The sequence below is a fragment of the Corvus moneduloides genome, chromosome 4 (genome assembly GCF_009650955.1).
Source record: "Corvus moneduloides isolate bCorMon1 chromosome 4, bCorMon1.pri, whole genome shotgun sequence".
NCBI lineage: Eukaryota > Metazoa > Chordata > Aves > Passeriformes > Corvidae > Corvus > Corvus moneduloides.
In genome coordinates this window covers 49,254,507-49,274,739 of record NC_045479.1, presented here as the reverse complement: position 1 = coordinate 49,274,739, position 20,233 = coordinate 49,254,507, and the positions used below count along the sequence as shown (strand labels likewise).

Here is a 20,233-nt window from a genome sequence, read left to right as displayed (position 1 = left end):
ATACCCATTAATGTTTGTGTAAGTATCTGTCTGGACACCCATAGTTAACTACACTCACAATGTGCATGCATAAAGGATATGCTACACTAGACCATGAGATTATACATTTATCCTCATTTGTGATGGTGCATGCCTAGAACTCATGAATGGAAAAAGATATGTTATCAAGTATTTAATCCTAATCAATTTTTATTAAAGGAGGCAAAGTAACAGTAGCACAAACCTACAGTACTTTACTAAAAAACCCAGCAAGCTGGACTTCTTATCATGCAATAATTAATGAAGTTTTATGATTTATTTTAACCCTGAAGTGTTTTTTTTTAAAACTCTAATTATATTAATGTACTTAAAGAAATGCCATTGTTACTTAGTTTCATTAAGCATGACAGGTAACAGTTTCAAAGACAAATGCTGAAACTTATGAAAATTGCAAGTTCAGGTTGAAGTGATGATATGGTATCAATGGGATGGAATTGTGCTTCTCACTGCATTATTCGATACTAAAATTTATTTTTTAACGTGTGAAGGATGTTTAGATTCATTAATTTATGACTAGATTCTTTCTGCTTAAGTCTTTCTGTCTTTGGATTTCTGTCTTTCATTTTAAAATATTCTGTCTGTTTATAAATCCACAGCCAATCTCATAAAATATTACTGTCGGAAAAGAATCCGTTTTCTGCATACCATGTGCAGTTCGTGATATTGATCATATAACTAAGTTAATTAAAGGAGACATGTCTCTGTTAAAACTGGAAAAGTTTTACTATTGTCACCTGTGCTATACTCTGTGCAAAATCAGGAGATTTACATTTGTTCAGTTCAGTTCTCACTCATCTTTGCAAACCACAGGCTACAGCTGTAATCCCCTAGCATAACCTAGATTTTTAATTTTCGATTGTGAATACATAAACTACTGAACCAAGCCAGCATTATATTTAGCTTAGCAGAGCCTGTATCATAGGTCACAGATCTGAAGCTCTTGAGCTGGAACTGAGAGGATCCTGCCATAAAATATTTTCATTACAGCTTTATGGTTCAAAACATAAACATGCACACACTCCATACTGTTGTCCATAGATGGGGTTTGCTTATGTTGTGCTTTGTAATAGCCCATGTAGTGGAATTTTAGTACTTTGGGATAAGTGAGCAGTTAAAAACTTTAATTTCCAATGCAGTTAATGAGCAGTGGTAAGGTGTGTGTACAGTAGACTTTTATGGATAGCAATTAGAAAGAATGCTTACAGCACCTGAACAGAATAGAATAAACAAATACTTGGACTATTTGGTAATTGATACATAAACTTAAATTTCAGAAATGACAAGAATGAAATCATTTAATCAATCTCTTTCACAGTACTGTAAAGTCAATACATGAAGGGTATCTAGAGCAAACCATTAGCTCTGTGTTGGGATAGAAGGGCCTTTCCAAGTAAAAATATAGTTAGTACTAAGTATCAGACAGTACTGAAACCTACCCCTGTCAACAGGTCTAAGCTTGCTAGGGGCAAGACATAATGTAAACATTTGCATGTTGAATGTAAATGACTATGAACCCATTGGTAGCTTTCTCTGCTAACATCACCTATTTCTGCTCTCTGCAGGCTGTGTAAGCTGTAGGTTATGGCCTGGCAATTTATATTGCTCTTTACATCTCCTGTACATCTGGCTCATTATTCTGCTAACCTGCCAAATTTCACATGTAAGTGGGTACTATCTCTTAAACTTATTAATCCAGTATGATTAAGAGACAGCATTCATAGTGGAGGAGTATATGGGGCAATTTATTGCTTTTGAGAATGATTAAATGCTGAAATGGAGCCAAGGCATTTGATAATCACCACAGCTATTTATTGTTGGAGTATTCCAGCCACATGACTGTTTTCCCATCAGCCAGTAAGAGAAGCACATTTAACAAACAACATTAAAAAGACAGATTTTTCTGGGTAAATGAGGGTTTGAGAGCCCCAGCTCATCTCCCATGAAGCGCAGGCATAGGTAAAATTTGTATAGAATTCAGGAGTATGTTCCTCTCCCTGAGAGCAGAGCTAACGGCAAATAATTGCCCAAGGGAGTTACCTGTATAGAAAATGAGGACTGAGACTGAGGTGTGAACATATGTGATTCGAGTTAGGATTTATGAATCATTTTCATATTGCCACTGTAAAAGTATTATCATCTGCCAGACTGGCCTTTTAGCACATGTTGGAAACAAGTCCAGAGTGGCAGCAATTGTCCAGTCTCATGGGAACAAGCCTGTTTCATTTATATCCCCAAAAGTATTGATGAAGTAAGGATCGACACCTTAGGAAGAGGCCACTACAGAATTAGAAGGGAGGTTTCTAAGTGGAAAAATCTCCTAAGAGCTTGGGGAGGAAGTTGAAGTTGAGTTTGGGTTTTGGTTTTTTTTCAGTTAGTTAGTGTTGTGAGTTATCAGTAAAAGGCCAATGCAAGGATATTAGTTCATATTTATTTATGCAGTGAATACCAAGAAACTCAAAACGTTCCCACACAGTAGCGTGCTATATACAAAACAGCCATGTTTGGTTAATGTGGGGGTTTTTACAAAGAAGGCATTACTGGTACTCAGGTCAAAAGGAGGTGGTGTCTTGTGCAGCTGAACTACTAAACCCAGGAATGTTAGTCTGTAACCTGGTGATTTCCAGAACAGGGTAAACTAATCTGAACGCACCTGGTGACATTTCTGATCCTCATTCTCCCTATTCCTCTGAACTCATATGCATCAGTCTAAAGCTGTATAAAATTCAACCCTCTTAATTTAATGGAAATGAAGAAGGAAAGTGGAAGACACTGAAGAGTTGTGCGGGCAGGTTTGGAGAGTCTCTCTAAGCAGGAAGCAGGTGCCTTAGCTTCCCCTGTCAAGCTGGCACTTCCTTGAGTATTAGTCAGAAAATAAATAAAACATGTTTGTCCTTTCCATTGACCATTACGGAAAAAAAGAATAGAAGGCCTCATTTACCCCAACAGTTTTCTGTCTTCAGCTTTCTGATATTCTCATTTCAAATGATTCGCAGAGATAACAGAGGAAGTCTGAATTGCTGAACATACTTAATAGTGTTTTTCAAACAGCATCCTGGCAAGGACAGGAGATGGCCTATGACTGCACAGTAAAATACATGAGTACCTTTATTTGCAGTTGCTAGTTGTCTGATTTCAGTGTCTAGTTTCTTCTCCCTAGTTAATTTCAGAAGGAGGAGAAAGAGGGAGGAAGACCGAGGAAGACAGCATTCCAGAGGGCACTGATTTTCACTCGTCTTTGCTCATAGATTTTTCACTCCTCTTTGCTCTATAATTCCCATTACTCACGTGGTCTCATGTGGTGAAAGGGTACGTCTGAGGAACTGCCACTCTGGAGATTCTCCTAGAGCAGCCTGTCTTAGAGAGCAGGAAACACCAGTGATTTCAGAGAAAGGTGCAAGAAAAATTCCATAGTAAAAGTGTGGAATAATTCCTTCACATCTACATGTGATGAGATATTATACTAATTTGCAAAGAGCTGCTTTTCTTTACCTTAGACATCAGACTTGGTCCATACAAGAGACCATCCCTACACATAAACAGTTTATCACGGCATTCTGTTTTGCACAAATAAATGCATAAAATTTCACTCTAATGTGATGACGGATTCCATTTTTGTTCTCTAAAAGTGACTCAAATCTCAAACTGATCTCAGTCCATAAAAAATCTGAGTCCCAGCTGCATTTCTTTAAATATAATTTCTTCTGCATCTTTTTTTTTTTCCTTTTAATGCAGGAAACCTCAACTCTTCTAAAATCTACCACAAACTTGCACTGCATCTATAAGCAAAGCACTCAATCTTTGCATGTCTCCTTTTAACTACCTATAAAATAAGAATGGCAGTATTTGCTTCCCAGGAAGGTTATATTCGCCTGGGATGCTGCAATGCCAGGTACCAGTGAATTCCAAGAAGTTACTATTTGTTAAAACTCTCAAGACAAGAATTTGCAAAATCAGTGAATACACCTGTAAATAATCTTCAGCAGGACCATGTCAGGGGTCTCCATTAGGAGGCACCATTACCAGATTTTTAGTCTTGCCTGACTGTCAGTGTTCCGGTTTGGCCGTTCTCACATGTGGTATTATTGACAGAGAAGGCTTTACACACTTTCTCTTTCTCAGGCAGTCAGAAAGGATGTGATGACAAAATCAGAGCTACCACCAAGATAGCAGGGTAGTTATCTCTGAAAGCATACTGGGCCACGGTTTCAGAACAATCCCACAACACGATTTAGAAGTTGACGGGCTTCTTGTCGAAGACATAACAAATCAGCTTGTTCATTCTTGGGATGATAATGCCATTTCAGTGAAGTACAGCTGAGTTCCTTTTACATTTTCTGTGTGCAGCAAAAAACTCCATAACAATACTATTGAGCCTTCTGAAATGAATACCTCTTGAAGCAATAAATCTCTTAAAGAAAATAAAGGGTTTCTGGGCACCTGGGCTATGTGTTTAAGGATTTGAACTTTCTTAATGCCTAAAATCTGGGGAAAAAGTCCAGAAAGGACACCCAATTAGAAGGATATTGACTCATCCTGACAAAGAGGTGGGGGGAGGGAGAAAGGGAGGAAGGAGGGAAGAGATCAAGGCTCAGAACAAAAGGCCTATTCATTTATAACAGCTTGGCTGTGGAACCATTCCATCATGCTTAAAAATACTTTATCCATTAGTTGGGAGCTCTTTCTAAATGACAACTTGCTGCCCATATCTGACCACAACCAGCTCCCTTTTCACACTGAACATAGTAAGGTTCACGTTGTCAAAAGCAGCTTGCCACCTCTTCTGGACGTTGTAAGGAGGTGAGGCAGAGTAAAGCAAAGGTGCCCTGAGAGAAACAAAAATCCCTGACCTCTATATAGCAAGGGGAAGAACAATGGCGTTCAGTTCCTCCCAGACTATTTTAAAAAAAGAGAACAAGTGAATACAGCATTTAACTAGAGTTCTCCTCGCACAAAAAACAGGAAGAGCATTTTAGGTCAATCAAGTTATTAAAAATAAGATAATTTAATACCTCAGTATATGAGCTCAACAATAGTCCTTTGCAATTTTTTATGAAGCTCTTTATGCTAAGCTCTGATCACACACCTGAATAAAATCATCAAACATATTTCACCAATGTTCCTACATATTAGCCAAGAGATATACATTTTTAATTACAAATACTAAATACTTGTTGAACAGCAGGATTTTTTAAATCAAATTATTCTCTCCTAGGAACACTTCCTCCTCAGTTATAAAGCAGTATAGCTGGAACTATTAATATTTTATGCAGGGGACTGTGGATACAACTTCATACAAAAGCTTTTCTTTATCTGAAACGTTGACTGTTGCTGTAAAATTGGTATTCCTATCTTTTCCCAGTATTTTGTTGCATACGCTTTCAGAGTGCAGTTTGAGGAAAATGAATGTCTGGTTTAATGTGTGTTTATTTCTCTTGACACATATGTTGCGTCCTTATGTTAGTTTGCATTGAGACTCTGGAGAAGATTCTGGGAGAATACTGTGCAGTTGATCTTCTCATCAAAGTATCAGCTTTTCTAAACGTGTCATTCAGCTACAGCAAAAAGTACTCTATATTACAATATATGCTATCTGATTCACCTTCTTACAAGGATCATCTTTGTAACCTTCTCTCATGTGGATATTCTTAATAACAGCAGCTTTATGTAAATGCAAAAAGACTACATCTGTATCTACATCATCTGTTTAAAGTAAAAATAAAGGGAAAAATACTTAGGTTCTTATAACAAAGTATTCAATAATTTATATTTGGGGTTTAGATTTTAGATATAGAACAGCAAGGTTTGTGAGAATTCCTTGCTTTCTTTTCTTTGTTTAGTTGATTACTTTCAAGCTGGCATGCAGAAGCAGTGGTGAAAGTTGGCATTGTAAATAAATATTCATATGTGTCCAGTTAGTTACTCCTGAACATGGTTGTAGTGTAAAGAACTAAATGAGTGTACAATAGCTGTCTTTTTAGTTTCCTGAGACAAGATAGCGCTTAACCTAGGTTTGCTGGTACCTTGAAATATTTATGAGCAATACAGTATGGATTCTAAAATATATTTCCTTTAATGAATACTGGTGTGTTTTAACCCACCTCTGCAGAAGGCCTAAGAAAAATGGCAGGGCAAGATCAAACATTGTTTACATCTCACCTCCAACAAAATATTTTACTTTGGCTGGCCTTTAAGTGAATGTAAAATTCCATAATGCAGCAAACCACAAGCCAAATAGAAAAGAGAGACCAGAGGTCACACTATCCCAAATGAAGAAACAAAGTCTGGGTATAGTTTTATCATGAGAAGTGCTATCTATGTTTTATGTGCAATGCTGGGCTCGTAAATGTTTCTAATTTAATGGGGCAATGTATCCAGATGTTAATAGCTCATTTCATTTTCTAGACTACATCAAAGAGCAAGATGACCTCTACGCAATAGCAGGAATGAAAAGACTTCCTAAATTCTGAGCCCAGATGCAAGGCAATTTCAGAAGCCTTCCTGTCACTGCCTGTCTCCTGTCTTCTGATGGGTTGGCTGGTTGGGGTTTTTTATTTAAGAGCAACTTCTACTTACTGCATAGGAATGCTCTGAAGATTAATTCATTTGCATGCCATGTGAAATATGAAATGTGATAGGAAACAGATTTCAGTTATGGAAGTTAGGGTGCTGCTATCAAGCTGTGCGGGAGAAGCTACCTGGTGGTGTCTGTTGACTTTAAGGTTCTTGCTCTGTCACTGCTCAGAAAACACATCAGGGCAGAAGGAAGGGGTCTCAGGGACAGCCTCATCTTTCCCATCCCCAGTGGGAAATGCCGTGTGGCCCTCAGCCAGCGAGCACCTGTGCAGACTGCTTCCATGTCCTTATAACAGGTGTGTGTTGAGCCTTGCATAAAGTTCTCATTCCCACCTGTGCTTCTCTGTCAAAAGTACTTTTAGCTGAAGTTGGATCTTAATGCATATGCATTTGTTAATCAGAAAAATTGGACCCTCAAGCAAAACAGAGGATGATCAGCTTGTCTATATGGGTGTAGCTCATATATCATGTTCCCCTTTATTATTGAATTCTAATTTGTGGGGCTAGTGGACTCCTTAAAACAAACACTAAGAAATCCCTGCCTCATCAAACACAAGCAGTCTTAAGCCAGATCTTAGTACCAAAAAAGGCTGGATATGAGAAAAAGTTTCTTCACACAGAGAGTGGATGGGCACTTCCCCAGGGAAATGGTCACAGCACCAAGCCTGATGGAATTCAAGATACATTTGGGCAATACTCTCAGGCATTTGGTGTGACTCTTGGGGACGGTCCTGTGCTGGACTGAGAGTTGGACTCAATAATCCTTTTGGGTATCTTCCAACTCGGCTTGCTTTGTGATTCTGTGATTCTGTGATTCTGTGATTTGTACCCATCATTCTTTGTTCTATCACAAAAGTTTCTGATGAAGCATCCCTTTCCAGTTTTCCCTTTAGGCTCCCTTCAGATACTGGAAGGTTGCTATGAGGTCTGCACACAAACTTCTCCAGGCTGAACAGTCCCAGCTTTCTCAGCTTGTCTTCATAGGGAAAGTGCTCCAGTCCTCTTATTGGCCTTGTGGCCCTCCTCTGGACTTGCTCCAACAGTTCCGTGTTCTTATGTAGGGATGCCAGAACTGTATGCAGTACTCCAGCGGGGGTGTCACAAGAGCAGAGTAGAGCAGGAGAATCACCTCTGATCTACCAGCCATGATGCTTTTAAAGCTGCCCAGGATTTGGTTGGCTTTCTGTGCTGCAACTACACACTGCCAGCTCATGTTGATTTTTTCATCAACCATCACCCCCAAGTCTTCCTCAACAGACTGTGGAGAACGTTATTAATTTATGTTTCCTAAGTCTATTCTACCAGGCCACACATATTTGCAGTTCATAACTAGCTGAACTTGGTAGTTGTTATTCAGTAGCTTTTCTGAGTAGCTCATTCTTCCAATTATTTTTCAAGCCTTTATCAACTTTTAATACCACAAATGTCCTGTATTAACTTAATGACGTGAAGAGGATTTCTTGTTGTTTCAAACCTGCCTTATTCAGATTTCGTCTGATAGCTGCTTTTTCTCTCTGGAAAAGACAGTACAGAATCAAAGACTAATATGACTCAGTGAAAGGGACCTTCACATCAGCTCCAGCCAGTGGCAGTGGGACAATGTCCCATGCGCATTGCTGAGCTGAGGACCATTGTCAGCATCAGTTTTCAATTCTCTGGCCCAGGGATGAACAGATGATTGCTTCCAGAGCAACCACTTGGATATTGCCTCACGTGACAACACATTCAGCTCTTTCCCAGAACTCCACTTGTTTTTGACACCTTCCTCTGATCGATATTGTCTTGCCACACTGTACTGGGGCAGTCAGGTCACTGTGGTGGTGAAGAGCAGTGACGGGCAGAGGCCCTGGACAGAGCTGCTTGCTGACGTGGTGGGCTGCACACAGTGCAGAAAATACAGCTACTAAAGAGAAGTAAAGAACAGCATGTTAGGGCTGCAGCTGTTGCATTGGGCCTTTCATAAGCACAGCCAACCTGCAGTCCAGATGTCAACATGATCCTAGAAGAATCTGTATGTGGTCTCTGACCCCCACAGATGGGACAATGAATAACCCCCACAGATTAAACTCTGTGAAAAAGCCCAAAATATTAAACTAGATACAGTAGGCAACACTGACTGTGAAGAGGAAATTTGGATTACACTGGCAAAACTAATGGTCAGAGATGGCCATTGACTTTTATTCAGAAAGGTTAAATAAAACTAAGGGGTGCTGCAGTAGGATTAGTATCTGACAAGGTGCTAAATTTTACTCACCTTATAGGTACACCAGAATTTGGACACAGATGTTTGGCTGATGTGATAGCATTCAATGCTCACTGCTACAGTGTCACTCCCTATTTAGGAGGACTGCCAAAGAGAAGTTTAGAATTTAGTCGGTCATGGAGTGTGTTTAACATTAACATTGGTTTACAATTTGAAGAATTCCAGCCAGGTCTGCAACAGTGGACTCTCGATGACTCATCCTTGTGGCTGTTACCTGCATCATTTGTAGTCTCAATCAGCTGCTAATGCTTCTCCTGTAAGATTATAAAATAATTGCAAATAGCTCAGATTAGGAGGTGTAAATGTCACTTAAAGCTCATTTCTGTTTCATGTTCTATCCAGCAATCTCTGTAGGCAGCAGATGAGGATCCACAGAAAAACAGGATCCTAGAAACAAACAACAATAACAAGACCTAATCAGAGTGTAATAATCTTTTGAATTGCACTTATGTTAGAAGGTAATCACTGATATTCACACGACGCTGAATAAGTAGCATTTCATATGGACTTCATAGTTACAGAAAGAAAATAAAGAATTTGATTTCCTAAAGAGCATCAGGAACAAAATATGAAGAAAACACAGGTCTGAAGTTTTAGCGCTGGCTTTCAGGAGAGCTGTTATTTTCTCAGTTATGGTATAAGATTCTGTGCATACTTAAGCAAATGTTGTGTCCATTCTTTACAAATGCTGTGCTTAAACACATTTTTCAGTTGCAATATTGCAGCAATGTCCACTGGGTCAACTGTATAGAGACAAGCCTATGTGAAAACAGGCATCTAGGTAACTTAGCTGGTGGAAACTTCTGTTAGACAGTATAAGCAACACTCAGGTTAGATGGCAGATGAGGGTGAAACGTGATAGGTTTCATGAAAAAGGGTCCTAAGAGACACCATCAACGTAAGGAGTTGCTGCCCTGTCTGTCTTGTTCCAGTGCCATCCAGAGGAGAGCTGCTATTGCCACAGCCTCCATATGTGAGCATTGAGAGGGCTTTCAACACAGACATGCAGTTAGACATGTTAATACCCCCAGTTAGATCTGGGGGTATTACAGTATTGCCCTGCAGTGTCTCACCTCTTGTGTTTTTAAAATACAGTAATAATACCTACTTCACCAGTGAGTGCAAAAATAAACTTCCAGTTTATGTGACGTACTTGAAGAAAGGGCATTGTTGAGAAAGAATTACTTTTTTGTTTATTTACCAAGTGCAAGGAAGATGTCATTCACTATTAAGATTTCTTCACAAAATTGAGATGCTTGAATAAAGTTAGACAGTAATAGCAGAAAATTTAACACTAATTCCAGATAAAGAAGACCAGCATTTTTCACAATATAAATACAGAAAGAAAATAAGATTTCAAACTTCTGCTTTATTTTTATACACATACACTAAAACAAGAAATCTACATTATGCACAGACATAATGCACATGTCCTAGCCACTTGGAAGCTTTTTATCTGCTTAAAAAAAATGTGTCTGCAACATGATACTGAATGTATACATTTTGTACAGGTTTATTTCTTGTTTTGATGAGGCTTATTTCTTTTATAAAATTAAGATAAAAGAATTGTGCTTTGGGGTCTAAAATGTAGCAATTAAATATCTGAAAGGAAAAAAGTATCCAGTATATTATTTAGATATTTATCATATTCCATCACATAATCTTTGCATTCATAAATATGGTAATCAAGGACTGTGGACTTTAAAATCAACCATATAGCAGAATGTGAAAAGTAGTATTTTAGTGGTTCATGATAACAACCATAGTGTGATATGAGATTCTTTATATACACAAATATGATCTTTAAAATGGCCTCTATCAGCTTAAAAATGGACAATATCATGAAACTTGTTAAAGCCAAGGTGAACTGTGGCACCATATCCAAATGCAGAAAAAGACAATCACATTTTTCGACATTTCTACTGCTGATGGCATTGAAATGTCAGCAAAGCTCAAAGCAAAAGTACACAATAAATTTGATATTACACCACATGTTTGATTAAGCCCAAGGGTGAAATTGTAACCTGCAATTTTATTCTGAGTCAGTAGATTTCTGACACATTTTGATTTTTAACAAAGGGAAGCTCAGTCTTAAGGCTTCACAGAATTCAGCAGGACTGTCATTGTTTTATTCAGACTCTGCTAGAAATTGGTCTTTACAAGCCCAGTGGACACAAGTACATTAATAAATTTTATTATTGTAAAAACTGCTTCCAAGGAATTGTTTCAAATAGCAAGGCTATGACTATACTCGAAATGCAGGCTATTAATTAATGGCACATGTGTGGAGAAACAGCAACAGTATTTTCTGATGAAAATTAGACTATTTTCTATTTCAGATTTTTAATACTTTAAAAAGAGTTTTATACATGTACCTGAAGTAGTTCACATTTAAAATGTAGGAGTGTTGATGAATGAAAAGATCAAGGAATTTCTGGACATACTTGTTTATTTTTAAAAATCCATTAATTCCCATTATAAAGTATAGGATAATTCCAATAACATTTAAAAATACCAACTCTGCCTCACCAGGAAGACAGGGGGAAATTGTATCAGTTATTGTGACAGGTCTTGAAGAAGAAACGGCTGACTACAGATAAAAGAAATACAAATGATGAAATCCGCTCTGGTTTATGGCCATGGGAGCATGGTAATTAACTCACACATATTCAAACACTTTTTAAGAAATACCCCATTCAAAAGCCACGTGTTGTTTTTGTTGTTTCCTAATTTTTAACACACTGCTGGATGGCTCAGAACTGATACTGTCAAAGCGACAGTCAAGGACCGAAGTAATTGGAACTGCTGGGCGAAAAGACAAGCTCCATACAGGAATTTCCTGCCACTCCAGTGACTGTGACAGAAAAGCTCTGAAAGTGCCGGTAGAGATTTAGAATGATGAATAGCTGCTATGGTTAGTGAGAAATCTTGGAAGTTCAGTTTTGTTTTATTTGCTGAAATATTACCAAAGGCTTGAAGCCTGTGACTTGTAAAATGTGACTCCAGAATGACCTCTGACAGTTGGGGCTCCTGTGGATGTTATGCTTCTATTTATCTGTGAGTATTGTCAGGTCCTTTGTCTCATTTCTCAAAATAAAAGCACAACCTTTGTTCCACTGTTTGTCATTATTTATAAACTACAAGGTCACTTCCTTTATTTTGAGACCTCCTAATTTTCCTGATGTTATTTTTTCAGGCTGTCTTTTCCACCATTCGTGATAATTATCCTTGTATGCCATTCTCCAGTTTTCAGAGATAAACTTACAAGGCTATGTCCACCTAATGGACTTCAAAGTAAATTGCTGCAATGTTGAACCTAATTACCCTGCTGCTCTGTGGAATCTGTAACCCTGTGACAGGCATGTGGGCTCCTGTTACCTTGAAGCTCCTGAAGAAATAGGCTAGTGAGAATAGCATCCACAGAAAGCAGGGAAATGACACAAAGTAGGAAATTCGTGAGGGTATCTACCAGCACTCCCAGGCAAGGGACCCACCTATCTCTATCAGGCTGGACACTGATTGCCTCTTTTCCCTGAGGTTCTCAGATGTGAACTCCCATCAGGTTTTTGCTTAACAGGCACCTAAACCTTAACAGGCTAATGCCTGTGACCACAGCAAAGAGCCAGCAGTAGTAAGTTAGCAGGCGTAAATAATGTCGTAAACCCAACTAGAGTATTCAGCTGCACAAAACCCACACTCAAATCCTACCTCTAAGGTAGGAACTCTTCAGTCTCTCAGGTCTTTGGAGAGCATTCCCCATGATAGAGCAAATGAGAACTAAAACAACGTCTTTGTAGGTCTTTTTCATGCAAGGAATTATTTGCTAAGTACAATTAGAGGTTATCAACACGATTATATGTAAGAATCAAAACGATGAATTTGTGAAATCTTCTGGTGTTTAACCACTGTTTGGTTGTGACATACAGAAATGTGTGCCAAGTACTTTGTAGACATCACCTTGAACATATAGAAAAGTAGTAGAGTGATAACTTTGAGGAGCTACCCAAAATATTAGTCATCTGCAAGGTATTTGATGTGAATAGGCCTTGGCATGATTTCACCCAAGTGGATCCAATTGCAGAAATAGGGCCTGAAGGCTTACCTGAAGAGCATCTTCCAGAAGCATTAAAGCTTAAGACTGGTGAAAAATCCATCGGTACTGGAAAAGTGTCTGCTAGGCACTCAAGACATAAAACCAGTACCCAAAATAAGTGCTACAACAATTTTGTTTTGTATATGATTTTTCAAAAATGCTACAAACATCACATGAAGCAGACAAAATGAAAGCAATAATTTCCAAAGCCTAATTCCACATCCTTTTCCTTCCTGGCGTAAGTATAAAAATGCAAGCTAGAAGAAGATAACTTCTTACTGAATGAAACTTTCACAGAGACCAGATCTAAACTAATTTCTTCTCTTCTGCTAAAGTCTCTTTAAAAAACAGAAATAAATTAATCTGAGAGACTGGGAAAGAAGGAGTCCAGCAAACCTAATACAAAAAGAAAGAAATATATTACATGGGAAATGTAAAATTATTGGTATAGTTGAACATAAAAATATTCTGTAAGTTCTTTCTAGAAATTACTTAGATTAACACTTCCAAAGATAAAAGTTCTTTTCAAAGGTATAAATGCAAACAATTACCATTGATAAAGTTAATTGTCAGATGAGTAAGTTCTGTCTCAGTTGTAAAATACAGAATTCTGCAAAAATATTATTTTTTCCCAAAGTCATAGTAAAATGAATTTGCAGGCCTCTAAAACATTTTTCTTCTAGTTTCTCTTAATTCTATTGTGCTGTTCATATACCATTCTCTTTCCTATACAACTTCTCTTTTCCAATCCTATTGCTAAGTATTTGGCTGTATTCCTGTTTCATTATAACAATAAACTTCTAAAGTATTACAGTAGGTCTCTAAAATTATCAACCCAATATATTAGGGAAAAAAAAAAAACCATGTAATTTTTATCCCTTTTTGTTTACTTGTTGACTAAAAAAATAAATCCTTTCTAAATTTAGGACACAGTATCTATTGAGATGTGAGTTGAAGAGTCAGCATAGGACTTTCAGGACATTTTCATTGTTGCAGTGCTCAGGTACTTACCTTACTGAAACACCAGAAAAAGGGATGAGAACAGAAGTCATTTAAAGACAAGATTGATGCTACTCCTCAAGCTACCAGTTATGTTCAGAGAGTAACCTCCCAGTTTTACCCTTCAGACCCATGTGTCCTCACTCTCACCCATGTTTCTGAACTGACTCTGTTTTCTCCTGAGTGTGCTGAAATCATACAACTTGCCAACTTTGGAAGAGTTACTGATAAAGAGGAACTAAGTTGATATTTTTATTTAGTTGACACATATGTTAACATACGTGCATATTGTGATATGTCCTTTGCTTTTGCCTAGTCTGACAGATTGCTTAAGATTTAAAAAAAATGCCATGGTCACCTTAATCTTTCTTTCTGATCTAAGCCTTCTGCAGCTGCTTTTTGAGAGAAAGAGTCACAAAATATTGTGGTACGCTTATAAAGGTAAAGTGTTCCTTGTCCAGTGGAAGAACAATAGACAGTTTTCCATTACATTCATATAACGTCTGTAAGTTATTAAAAATGCTCTAAGGCATGCATGTCCCAGGAGAAGTGTGAATTGAAGGGAATATCATTTATATTGTGCCTATTTAAAATATGTTCAAAGAACATTAAAGTTGAATAGTCAGTGTTTCAGACAGGATTACCTATTAGGAAATGCCAGATGAAAGTTTATCTACCCAAATTTTATATATACCTGTGTCATAGAATCGTACAATATGCTGAATTGAAAGGGACCCATCAGGATAATCGAGTACATCTCCTGGCCCTGCGCAGCACATCCCAAGAATCACACCATGTGCCTGAGAGCATTGTCCAAACGCTTCTTGAACTCTGTCAGGCTGGTGCCGTGACCACTTCCCTGGGGAGCCTGTTCCAGTGCTCAAACACCCTCTGTGTGAAATACCTTTTTCCTCATATCCAACCTAAACCTAAACCCTGACACAACTTCAGGCCAATCCCTCGAGTCCTGTCACTGGTCACCTCAGAGCAGAGACCAGTGTCTGCCTCCTCTTCCCCTCACAAGGAAGTTTTAGACAGCAATGAGTTCTCCCCTCAGTCTCCCCTTCTCCAGGCTGAACAGACCAAGTGCCCTCAGCCACTCCCCATACAGCTCCCCTTCAAGTCCCTTCACCTTCCTTGTGGCCCTCCTTTGGATGCTCTCTCATAGCTTTATATCTTTCTTGTATTATAGCACCCAAAACTGCCCCCAGGACTCGAGGTGAGGCTGCCCCAGTGCAGAGCAGAGCAGGACAATCCCCTCCCTTGCCCGGCTGGCGATGCTGTGCCTGATGCACCCCAGGACAAGCCTGGCCCTCCTGGCTGCCAGGGCACTGCTGACTCATGGTCAGCTTGCCATCGACCAGGACCCCCAGGTCCCTGCAGCACTGCTCCCCAGTCTCTTGTTCCCCAGTCTTTCTGTACATCCAGGGTTGCCCCATCCCAGTTGCAGAATCTGGCGTTTTCCCTTTTTCAACTTCATATGGTCAGTGATTGCCCATCTCTCTTTCGTCAAGACGTCTCTGCAGGATCTCTCTTCCTTTGAGGGCGTCAACAGCTCCTCCCAATTTGGTTTTGTTCCTTTAGTATCATTGACTCCTCAGTCATCATTATTTTCTGCTTTGTAGAATAAACTGGAACCTCATATGGAGCTTTTAAACCGCCAAAAAAACTGCGCAAGTCCTTAAACAGGTATAAATGTTCCTTGTCAGTTGCAAGGCAAGCTATGGAACAAGAACAAAATGCAGATTAATTCTCATCCATTCACCAGAAAGAGGTTGATCTGCTGTCTATAGCCTCTATTAGCTAATTAAACCAACCACATTGAATTGGCACATTCATTCTGAAGTTCATTGTGCTTGCATGCAAGTCATGGCTCTTTAATACTGGGAATCAGTATTTTACTCTTTCTGCTAGATCCCAATTAGATGGATACTAGCTGTCTCAAATTCCTGCAGTTTTACCAAAGCAAAAAGCTTATTTCAGGTTTATCTCATCCACATCCTGGTGATTTTACCTAGAACATGATCAAATGTGACAGGGATATCATTGGTAGGAAAAGCATATGAAAACTGTCGTCTCAATGCCACATACTCAGATGTGCTTACTCCTGACATTTCTTGTCCTCTTTGACTGCCCGGACTTTAGACCTTTCAAAAACCTTATCCAAGTTTTAAAAGAAAACTAGAGCTCTCGATGTTCTGTGGTTGCTTTTCAATTCTCCAAAGAATTTTCTGTTTGTTTCGTTTTTTCCACCTTCTCAGAGAAGGGGAAATTAACCTCCAGTAATGGTCACCCTTCGTGAATTGGTATAGTCTGAGGGACATAAGCTTCAGCAGAGGATATACTTGAACTTTACAGAGGTTACTAAATAATTTTATGATATTTTTTCTCCAAATCATCCATGTGCTGAGAATAGACTCAAAGCCAAAAGGAGACTATTTAGAGAGACACAGCTGTCATTGATTTGGTGGTTTTAATGAATGTATGTCATCACATATCATTATCACTTAATAACTTGATATGTGACAAGCTGGTGACCATAGCTACACCTGTGTCATTTCTGAAAGCAGGTAGTCTTAGGAGATGCCATAGATCTTTATGTTGATGTATAGATCACACAGCTGGAAACTGAGAAAAGCTCTTAAAATGTTCTACTATACATTTTCCCTAGTTAAAGTGAAGGGAAATTAAATATTCATACAATATGAAGATTCCTAAGCTGGAAATAGGGTTTCTCTTGCCAAAGGAAGCAAGCACCTTCTATGAATATTTTGCTTGCCAGAAATATGGAATAAGCATTACCTGACTTCTAAATTCCCCCTTTTATTTGATTTCTTACCAGACTGAAGTGAAAAGTGAACTGTAGCTTTAAGGCCTCTCCCAGGCTTAATATGCTCCAGGTGTACTGGAAGCAGTTAATTGCTTCTGAAGGGGACTTAGAGAATATTGTTCCAAGAGCCTGTTATTTCTGAAAAGACACTAAGATCAGAGTTTTCTGCCTCAGTGAGTTCCTATGGTGAAAGTTATTCATGTACAGGAGCTATCTGGCTTGAAAGAGAGAGCTTTTATGGAGAACCTCTTTGTGGAAGGATGAATGCACTGAAGATTCTCTACAGAAGGTTATTTGAATTAGATGCATCTTAAACAGTGTATATTGAACTAAACCCCTCTGAATTTTATGGATGGGCCCAAAGTGGGAAGCCAGGCTCAGGATCCAGGCTTCCTTCTTATAGAGGGGCTAAATTTGGGGTTTACATAAGGCTCCTCTCGAATGCCATTAACAGTGAACTCTAGATGGCTCTTTTCAAAAGTGGACTGAAATCTCTTGATGTAACTAACATTCTTTTGAGAAAAATAAAACCTTCCACAAGAGTAACTCTGCAGCTCCATCATATTCTGACACAGTTTCTAATTTTCTAACACTGTTCAACTAAAAATGCATTTGTATTATTTATGGTAATTAATTATAATGAGAAATAAATGAAGGAAAAAACCTTGAAGACCAATTCCCTCCTTTCTAGCTTCCACATTATCACATCCTGATAACTAGCAACATCTTGCAGCCAAGGGATACCACAGTTATGCAGTTATGCTCTTGCAATTTCGCATGACTGTGTATTTGAAATGAGGTTAATATTTAAAAAAAAAAAAAAAAAAAGAAACAAAAAACCCCCAACACTCTTTGGCAAGTGCATCTCTCCAGAAGCAGATTTTTAGTAAATGGCATTGAATTATGAAACACACATCATGTTGATTTGCAAAGAAGAGCTAACTTGTGATTGAGCCACTGTGCTACAATATCTAAGGTGCAGACTAAGAGCATCTTTTTTGATTTTCCATTGTGGCCTTGGATAAATCATTACATTTTTCAGTCTAATCTTATTCTTGGAAGAAACCTATCTGTTGGAATTGAAATTTTCCAAAAATTTAGTCTGTATGGGAAGTTTTAGAACAGATGTTTCAGGCTTGGCAAAATTAAAAGTAAAGAAAACAGGCACTTATTTTGGGAATCATGAATCAGTTTAAATGATTGATGAGATCTCTCTGTTTGAGTGTAAACAGGTTGTACACAAATAGCTTTTTTAAAATAACTGTCTTTGCCTAATTTTTTACATCCTACGTACTTATCCTTATTCTGCTGCCTTTAATTCCCTGCACTCATCTGCTTACTTATAATTTCAAGATCTCTAGCACTTTCAGAGGACATGAAAATGTCATCTTCAAATCTGGCATGACTCAAATACTATAATATTTGTGTTGTTTCCTTCTTATTTAAACTTCCTAAAGAACTTTTGTAGGGAGGAGGTAAAAATTTTCAATGAGACACTATGTCCATATTTAGCTACACTTCAACTCAATTTCTTCACACTTCTTGTCATGCTAAACTTAAACATAATTTAATATAGATGTGTTTCTGAGTTATTATATATATGGCCTTTCTACATCTTTCCTTTGCACAACTTTTGACACTACTTGAATTTCCATCAAGTTAGAAATCTGTTCATAATTCCAAGAAAGTATACACAATCTCTTGTTTTTTCTGGCTCTCCTTCTCAGGGATTATTCATTGTTTGCAGGTGATTGGTGGCTGAGATATTTCTAAATCCAGGTTTCTCATAAGCACGATTAGAGTGTCATTAAATATTTTTTAATGTGCATAAATTGCTGGCTAGAAACCCCAACCATCTGTCATTGCCGTGTCCTGGCGGTTTGTAAGACAGTAAAACAATACATTCAACCCATTTTGCTCCTAGAACAACTGTAATAATCCAACAGAAACCCAGGATTTTTTTGCCAGAGAAGTAGCATTTCGATGCTACTTATTATTATTTTAAATTCACTATTATCATGCAGTATAAATATAGCTGCAGCTTGGAAGACCTTGGTATCAAGATTTCAGACACACTCTGTAGTATCAGCAGTTTAATAAAATGCAGCCTACTCTCAAATGATATCAAAGTGAAGAACCTGGAACACTTTGGATTTCCGGGAAATTCCTAAAGAGACTTGTTCTCTGTTTATTTAGTTTTACAACTACTAAAACAAGAATAGGTTCAAGAAGCAGAAAGAGTGTGCTTGGCAAGGAGTGTATAAATAGATAGCTGGAACACTTCTTTAGATAGCAAAGAATCCTTGACACCATACATGTAATACCTAAGAGCACTAAATGTGGGGATAAGGCCCACTACCTCCTTATTCCCTTCCCCCTTAATAAATTAACTTTAAAAAAAATTAACTTGAAGGCCTCACCTAATGTACACATCTCTTTATCTTTTTTTTTTATTATTATTTTTATCTTTAAAAAAAAAAAGAAAAATTCTTTAGGTGCTTCTTCCACAACAGGTATAAGGAAGTCACTAAGTGATACTATACTTAAAAAAAAAAAAAAAAAGGAAAAAATCCTACCAGTTTTCTATCATACCTTAAAGTGCTATTCCACATCATCATTTGCCTAACTCAGAACCCAAGATCTGTTTTTTCTGTGTTACCTGTAAACTGGCCTGTTTGAACTATTTCAGACTGAGGCAACAAATCAGTTTGAAGAACTGCTTTGGAGAACACCAAGTACCAGAGGCCCTGCTCATATGAACAAACTTTACACATCCTTCCAACTGCACTTTTGGCAGTGCATCTCACAGAGAGGCAATATCCTCACAAGTAACTTGTTTTCAAACTGTTTAGGGTTGCATAACCAAAAAGTTTAAATTCTACCCAAAACCAAATAGAAACCAGAAACCAATTAACTTCCTGCTTTGTTTAACACTTTCATTTAAAGTGTATATTTCAGAGAGACTCTGAAAAGCTCCATAGCTGAAATAAGGAAAGTATGGGTTTTGGTAACATCTGAAACAAAACAAGAGATGTTGTCATTTCAGAAACTCAACAACATGGACAACCATCCTGGCACTTTTAATTTAAACGACAAGTATTGTGTCCTTTCAGGAGTCCTTATACCTTCACATTATGACAGTAGGTTGAAGTCTTAGGATGCAGCAGCTCTGTCCTCGTCATAGTATCTCTAAAATTATGCCATCTCAAATTAGTCATGAAGCCATGAATGTGCCACCCAGGAGGATTATTTTTTTTAGATAGTCATCTTGTTCTACTAAGATATTTTAAGCCCTCCAGCAAATTATTCAAAAATCTCACTGCTTTTCCATTCTGCCAAGGCTGTATTTAAATGCAAGTAACTGAACTGAGGCAAAACAGTGTGCCCAGTGGAGTCAGGCTGTGACTTCTAGCAACAGCACTGACCAGATGTGTTA

General features: G+C 38.1%; 1 long non-coding RNA gene across 1 annotated transcript; it reads left to right on the top strand.

Moving 5' to 3' along the window:
- The first annotated feature begins 1,564 nt into the window (after window positions 1–1,564).
- On the top strand, window positions 1,565–11,989 carry LOC116443603. Its single transcript, XR_004239998.1, has 2 exons — window positions 1,565–1,699; window positions 6,442–11,989. It is a non-coding gene; the product is annotated as an uncharacterized LOC116443603 (long non-coding RNA).
- The last annotated feature ends 8,244 nt before the right edge of the window (window positions 11,990–20,233 follow it).